Source organism: Ischnura elegans, chromosome 5, assembly GCF_921293095.1.
Source record: "Ischnura elegans chromosome 5, ioIscEleg1.1, whole genome shotgun sequence".
NCBI classification, from domain to species: domain Eukaryota; kingdom Metazoa; phylum Arthropoda; class Insecta; order Odonata; family Coenagrionidae; genus Ischnura; species Ischnura elegans.
The window spans coordinates 117,769,891-117,777,885 of record NC_060250.1 but is presented as its reverse complement, the minus strand read 5'-3'; the positions used below and the strand labels follow the sequence as shown (position 1 = coordinate 117,777,885).

The window sequence follows — 7,995 nt, the reverse complement described above, 5'->3', positions numbered from 1 at the left end:
AGGGTGTTTTCGGCATGTTATACCACCTATTTACCAATAACCTTGGTCGGAGATTTTCATTTTTCGGCCATTCCAAAATGAACACTAAAAAAATCCAGTTCTGTGCCACCAGAACGTGTGCCTGTATTATTGGTATGTTGTGCTTATAAAATTATTTCAAAATGGGAACTGTTCAATAAAACTACTTGTGTCTAAAATCCTTACTAAAATTTAATTTCAGATGCTTTCCGTTGCAAGCCCACATTAAAGGAATATGGCCATAAGCACATAAAGGAGAAGGCAATTGACTGGTTCAGGCACGCTGAGTCAAGGCATCAGAGGGTGGAGGAAAGGAAAACAAATTGTAAATAAGGAATAATAAAAAAATTTCCTTTGAAACGACACAATTTAAAGTATTATTTATTAAAGGTTGCATCACGTTACGCTTCTGGTGGTGAAGATTTGTGAAAATGTAGTAAGGATTAAATTTTGGCAGTAAATTGGTTGACGTGAGACGTAGCTGCAACGTTGTGGCAACCTATATGGTTTACAGAAGGTTGCAGGCAGGTTGCAATCATGTTACGTGTCACGTTGCAAAGATGTTGTGAAGACGTTGTGAAAACGTAGTACGGAGGACGTTTGGCAGTAAATAAGACGTTGTCACAACGTTGCATGGAACTCCCAGTTGGTTGCCGTGAGACGTTGCTGCAACGTTGTGGCAACCATTATGGTTTACAGGGAAGCTATTATCATTATTTCATTGAAAAAACATTACCAAAATACATGCTCGCAAATGCGGATGAGTTGATCTATACCATAAAGGTCTTAATGTACTATGTGGAACTACCGAAACCGTAAATATATGGAAAGTGGCATAAGCAACACAAAAACAGCAATGCGATTGAATCTTAACGTACAACTCAACCACCCACTTAAAAATGCAGCAAATTATCTCATTTAAATAATAATATTTTTTAGGCTTTCAAGACCGTCATGGAGATCAGTTAGCGACCAATTTTTGCGTCCTTTAGTTGCACTGCTATTTTGATGAAAAAAATCACATCTCAAGTACCGAGATTTTACAAATGCCTATTATTTTTTTCGATTCTTCCCACCCTACTGATACAACCAGTAAAAAAATTACTAACATTATCATAAAATAGCCGGCATGACTTTTTCAAAGTAAGTTTATCCTATGAATTGTTCTACCGCTAATAAAACATTATCGTACTCACGTAAATGGCCATCCGAAGAGTTTTTACCTTCCTTTCGTAGTCTCCTTCGCACTCTCTTCTTACACCATTTCCGTAACAGCTGAGGAAGAAGGTGATCTTGACGAAGAGGCTTGGTTTGTTTATCAGCTGTCTAATCCAGAAATAAGTTGCTTGAAATGACACCAAGGTTCGCGACGGTTAGACTAGAGGGGGGTAGGACTTGATAGGAGGCGGGGTAGGGCAGTTACTGAAGTCGTCGAATTAAGGCAGGCGCGAAGTAAAATACTGCCTACTACTGCCCAATTTTACGTCGCGGAGCAGACTGTTACGAGAGGCAATGGAATAATGCAATACTTGCGTGGAATGATGACAAACTTGCGGATGACGTCTTTGAATGACCTTTGAAGCAGATTTCCCCCCTCCCACCATGGGTTGATTTTTCTAGGTCTATGCGCGAAAACGGTTGGAAAAATTGCATCGCGACCCTCGCGTAAGGATACTGTTTTCCGCTAAAGTTATTCCGCGAAGACTTAAAATTAAAATTCGCTCTTCCGCGTAACAAATCAATTTTTTAATCGCACCTAAACGGATAATTAAAATAATAAGCAACATCAAATGTTAAAATTAATAGATTTAAATATTTTATAAGTTATTTATTTTATGATGTCGCATGCTTTATACTGTTTTGTTTTAATTTATCGGAACCACGAATATTACAATAGAGGATTCTCAAGTCCGCCGCTAGAATTGTTGTCGCTCCGCGCGCATTATATTCAGTTTTCAAATATCGCCACCTGCGGCGCCACTAGGCATTAAGATCTACCTTTCACGACGAAATGCACGGCAGCAATAGGGGACTGAGCCAGTAAATCACATTAACCACACTAGTAAAGCATGTGAGGCATTTGCCAACTGAAATGAAACAATCCGACCACTTCTACCATCGACCAAAACGAAATATCAGAGCTGACAATCAAGGGGGAATCTGTTATTAGCAATTTTTTGACGCATTCACATACACGGCAGCAATACGTAACTGAGCCAGTAAATACTATTAACCACACAAGTAAAGTATGTGAGGCAATTGTCAACTGAAATGAAACAATCCGATCACTTCTACCATCGATCAAAACGAAAAATCAGAGCTGACAAGCAAGATGGAATCTGTTATTAGCATTTTTTTTGACGCATTCACATACACGGCAGCATTCCTGAACTGAGCCAGCAAATCATGTTAACCACGCAAGTAAAGCATGTGAGGCCATTATCAACTGAAATGAAACAATCCGACCACTTCTACCATTGACCAAAATGAAAAATCAGAGCTGAAAAGCAAGGGGGAATCTATTATTAGCAATTTTTTGACGCATCCACATTTAACGCACTGGCTATCTCCCTACCGTCTTGATCACGCCCAGAACTTTTACATCATACCATGGGCATTTCAGCTTCCTAAGGAGAAGCCACGGTGTCACGTCCTGCCCAAACAAATTATTTTTTGAAGGAAAACATACCGAGGTAAAAAAATTATTCTACTTAACCATTGTTCACAAAACAGCTTCATGACAACCCACAAATTTCATAATTTAAAGGCCCAAAATAGCATAAAATATTATCATTTTCCCCAGAGGAAGGTATCCTTCTCCCACCCCCTGCCCCTCCAGGTAGTCCTGGCTACGCCCACGTAAGCATCAATAATATTCCTAAGCTGGAAACATATATATAATATAACATATTTTGATATCCTATACTGTGATCAATGGATCCATGGCCATAGATGAACAACTCTCCTCAACAAAGAGGTGATGCCTCCCAATAATTCCAATACTAGCACCTCAAGACTGCACAACAACCAAGACGGTATGTAATAAAGACAGCTATCACATTACTTGATGTAATCCACTTATTAGGAAGGATACGAATTATGATTTCACAGAACATTGATACCCATTTAATATAAAAACAGTACCCTTAGAACTTGATTCATAAAAGGAGGAAGTATTAGTGAGTAGCAGGAAGTTGATGGCAATGCGAAATAATTACGGAAGATTAGTGCAACCTATCAGAACAATTTTTAAATAAACGAACCATAGTTCTTTCACTTCAAGTGAAATTCTTCTACAACAATAAGTTGCTGAAAAAAGTTAACTCATACAGAAGAGCAGCAAAAGATAAAGTCAAATAGAAGATCATGCTCAATATTTATTTGACATAATAAAAGGTGGTGCAAAAGACAGTTCACAAAAATGTAGCACAAAAATTTTGACTCCACGGACACAATCAAGGTTCTTCTCGCCCCAGCATTATCTCATACAATAGCCCTTCCATTTCCATATTTTTGAAGTCAGCCGTAATTAATGTACACTTTCATGGTAGAACTACAATGATATATATTCCAGAAGGGATCCAAAATACTATTCCACAATGGGCATAAGTTGTAAGAAAAATAGTCAATGTTCTTTCTTATAGACGATGTTTGGCCAATCAAAGCATATCTTAGAGCAACTGCTGCTTGTGTAGCCTCTTGCCAAACCAGAAGTGGGTGGGATGTGATTCAGCTCAGTTCACCACAGCCACAGATATGCTCAAGAAAGGTGCAGGAGTCTCACAATGCCAATGGGTGCTAGTAACATTGATCTGTAATATTGAAAATGCAAATAAGAATGTGTACACCATGGGCATGCATATAATGAACAGCAATTTTAAGCAATGCAAAGCAGGAGTTAGTTCACTCAAGGTAATACGAGGTAGGTTGCAAAGTTGAATAGCAATGATTAAAACCATCAAGGAGGAAAAGCACGGAAAACATAACTACCAAAGATGCATACTTTACATAATTATCACAGGAATCTATCAAGTAACAATCTGATGTCATAGGTGGATCCAGGGGGGGCACGTGCCCCCCCAGACCCTTAAATAATATGCAAAAGTTTTAATTGCGTTAATATTGTTGCCCATTATCATTACATTCGTTTTGTATTACGAGGTATCCTTGTGCCCCCCAGAACAAAATCCTGGATCTGCCCCTGTCTGATATGCTACCACTTCACAAAAGGGTATACGAGTGTTAATCACCACTTGAATGCTCAGGAAAAGTTTTATTTTCACATATGACTGAAGGGACAGCGGCACCAATAACCACCGCCACCAACAGAAAATTAAAGACTCAAAAATTTGAAAAACTCTACTTACTAATGAAAACTTATGAATAAAGGCAAAACCAATACTTTCTCAACACGTCAATGGTGAGAAATTTCCCCTCTATTGTCCATTTTACGTAACCATGGCCCAAGTCTGTAAGAACCATAACAATGGCCTCCAATGAAAAACCAGTACCACCGACTCGCAGTTTGATGAAAGTTGGCAATTTTCATTCTTCCACGTAGGAATGAAACAGTGTAAAATATTTCTTGCCTATGTCTACTCGTTTTTTTTCACGACATTTGAAGTCTGGGTGAAACTACAGTTTATCAATGAATGCGGTCTCCAGAGGCACTTGTACTTCCAGTGGGAAATAATTTGTCTCAGCCATACTTTTCATCAAATTCTTATGAAAATTTGCACGTCTACTGTAGAAGTCATGAGGATTCCAAATACTTATTGAAAGTTATGCTAAGTGATATTGAAAAACTCTCTAAACTGTTATGTTTCACTAAAATTTAGAAAATTTTTCGTCAAAAACATGGTGCTATAAAACATCAATTTTTGACCTGAGGCAATATGTGAATCAAGCCAAATTATTTTTTCTAATATCCATATACATAATCGTGGCTGCATTAATGGTCTCTAGTTGTCTCCGTATGATTTGCGGAGATAGTTAGGCCGTCTCGGGGGTGTATCCTTGGTATGAAGGTTTATGATGTAAAGAGGTTCACTACATAGAGGTTTTACTGTAGCGCTATAGACTTGGTTTGATCATAATCAATTTTAAAAATCAAAAGTATAAGTCTCAACAAAATTTCAACTTACAATCAAAGTGCAATTGATGAGGCAGCTTTAGCAGAGCAATATTTGCTTGAAGAGTGGTTTTATTAAAAATTTCACTGCTCATTTTTTCATTGAACATATTTCTTAGTTGCTACCATAACCTGCCTTGACCTCACATCTCCACGTACCTGAACAACACCAGCATAGATGGTGAATCTTTGTCCTTTGAAATGTTTCGGAGTAGCGTTTCATGAATATGCTTCATACCAAATGAAAGAAACACACCTGAAATAAAGAGAAATAGATATAAGATGGAATGACAAGATATTTAGAGCACCAAAACAAAGAATGCACACATACCATCAACCCTGACATCCAATAGCTTAAATGCCAAAGAGAAGGAACGGCATAATCCATTATCAATTGAATCAACTATGAGGGGCAATAGCTGATGCTTTCAAATAAGTAGTAGATGTACCACATGACTCCACTTCGTGCCAAATGAAAGAGATAAACCTGAAATAAAAAGAAATAGATACTAGACGGAACTGAATGAATGACAAGATATTAGGAACACCAAAACAAAGAATCCGCACATATCATCAACCCTAACATGTCATAGCTTAAATGTAGTATCATATATTATATGATGGCATGAAAATTCTAATTTCTACACACATTACCATGGCCTTCACAGACAACACTTGCATTCACTGTGAATGAGCTGGTTCAGTGAGACATAAGTCAAAGGACATAAGCCATAAGGAGCCAAAATAGAATTCCACGATGGACTTCAGCCATAAAAAAGATGGACAATGTTCACCTTTATGGCATACAGTTAGCCAATAAGAGCACATGCTGGAAACCAATGTGATCAATGCAGTACCACACCTAACTGAACGCAGGTGGTAAGAATTTCAGTTAACTGCAGCCTTATGTCTACATAATAAACACTGAGAAAAAGGTGAAGGCGTAGAGTATATGAAATGCATAAAAAATAAGCGTCCAAGGGAATATATGTTCAGCCTTCAGGGAGGGCAATATTTCATAACTTAATGAATTTTAATGAAATTAACACATAAGAAGGAAAAAATATCATCATCCTGAGTAGATAACACTGAAAATACTTGTACCATGCCACTTAAAGTGAAAAGCATTGAAACTAATAGTTGGTATGTAAGTATAAGTAATATAATAAGAGCATTAATAGAGTGGAATACTTACATTCACAAAAAGTAACTCTGCAAACTTCTGTATCATGAAAAAAAGCACTATGAAAACAAGCATTCAGAGTCAGACATAATACAGGCACTCAAATTTTAACTGTTTCCCTCTTATGGTTAAGTCTGTGAATGGAGACAAAAATGACTAACAGCTTATACCCCATTGTAGACCAGGCCTAAGTCATGATATTGATTGCTGAAATTTGTTGGAAATGTTGGGAAAAATTCGTGAAATATTATAAAGCCAATTACCATATCATGTGCATCGCATTTCACGCACTTAAGGCAAACAAAATCAAGTAATTTCGCCCCACCCATCAACAGGCTACTGAGTATTCCCTTCATCCTCCCACGTAAAAGTAAATTTGACATTAGAAGGGAAGAAACATAATCTACAATAGATTATATTTCTTCTATTACAATACGAAATTAATTTCTTCACCAGCTCCATTACTTCATGAACATTTACTAACATGATTTAAAAGGATATAAGAGGCAAGAAAGGAATAGGACAAATGACGCCGCATTAGTAAATCCAACGTCGACTGCATGGTACACCAGAAGAATCAGTGGGTGTAGCATAACAAATGTAGACCAGAATTAGGACACTCCAACAGCATTAAATTCATCAAAAGTGAAAGAGTATTTTTGAAACTGCTCACTTAATTACTACACTACAGTAAACAAATACAGTAATATGATTACCTTTCACCATTGACGGCTTGAACAGACAGACCAGCACATATCTGTTACTCATTCACATCATCAATGAGACGAGAAACAGCGAGGTTAAGAATTTTGAGTTCAGGAATAGACATCTCTCTTCCATAGAATAACACCTGAAAAATCCCATAAAAATATATTGACTCAAAGCACAGCTTGCGATTGCACAGACACTACATGTATATATTGCATTAAGCACACTTCATAGGCGGAAAACCACAAATCAGCGACAAACGAGGACTTCACCTTAACTTTTAGGAGAGCGCTGCTTTTATTTATCACCACTGTTTTTTCGCACTGGACCCCGGCCACTTGACGATGGAACCGTCTAAAAGTTTAATGTCGGTACACCGCTCAATTGATCCCTCTGGAAAGTGGTCCTTAAAGCCAACATCTCGTTCTGATAACTCCCTGTTCACGTGGTATCACCCGCCACCATTTCTGCATTTGGGCAACATTCTGAAAAAAATTCATCCAATAACAGCTCCGATTAAATAACACAAGTATACATAACTCCAAAGCTCACGCGCAAATTAATAGTAATCCTGCCACAATGCAAGACGACCAACGACGCCATTAGCATATTACGAATGCCAGAATCTAGACCTCGTGAGTTTCTACATGATAATTCCAAATAATGAGCAGTATTATACTATAATCACAGCTTTTTTAAAAGATAAAACCAATTTCTTTGCATTCTCCTGGTCTTTGAAAGCATATTCATAAAGGAACATTGTAATCATGCCGGCATCCACACACAGCGACCAAGACACGCCGCTACATTGCATTTCTATCCAAAGCTTCACGGCACAATCACTTGTTGGGCTCATGGAATTAACCTTGAGTCCGGTAATAAATAATAGTTTCAATTTTTAATAATTTCATCAAAATCTACCAAAAATAGGTGATTTACTTACCCTTGCTTGGAA

The 7,995-nt window shown here is 37.6% G+C and overlaps 1 long non-coding RNA gene across 2 annotated transcripts; it reads right to left on the bottom strand.

The window, feature by feature from the left end:
* Positions 1 to 3,375: 3,375 nt before the first annotated feature.
* On the bottom strand, positions 3,376 to 7,454 carry LOC124159460. Of its 2 annotated transcripts, none has more exons than XR_006864967.1 (5): positions 7,313 to 7,454; positions 7,049 to 7,182; positions 5,481 to 5,636; positions 5,163 to 5,405; positions 3,376 to 3,830 (listed from the first exon to the last, which is right to left on the bottom strand). It is a non-coding gene; the product is annotated as an uncharacterized LOC124159460 (long non-coding RNA). The 2 variants fall into 2 exon arrangements; XR_006864966.1 differs by having other exon boundaries at positions 5,309 to 5,405.
* Positions 7,455 to 7,995: the final 541 nt, after the last annotated feature.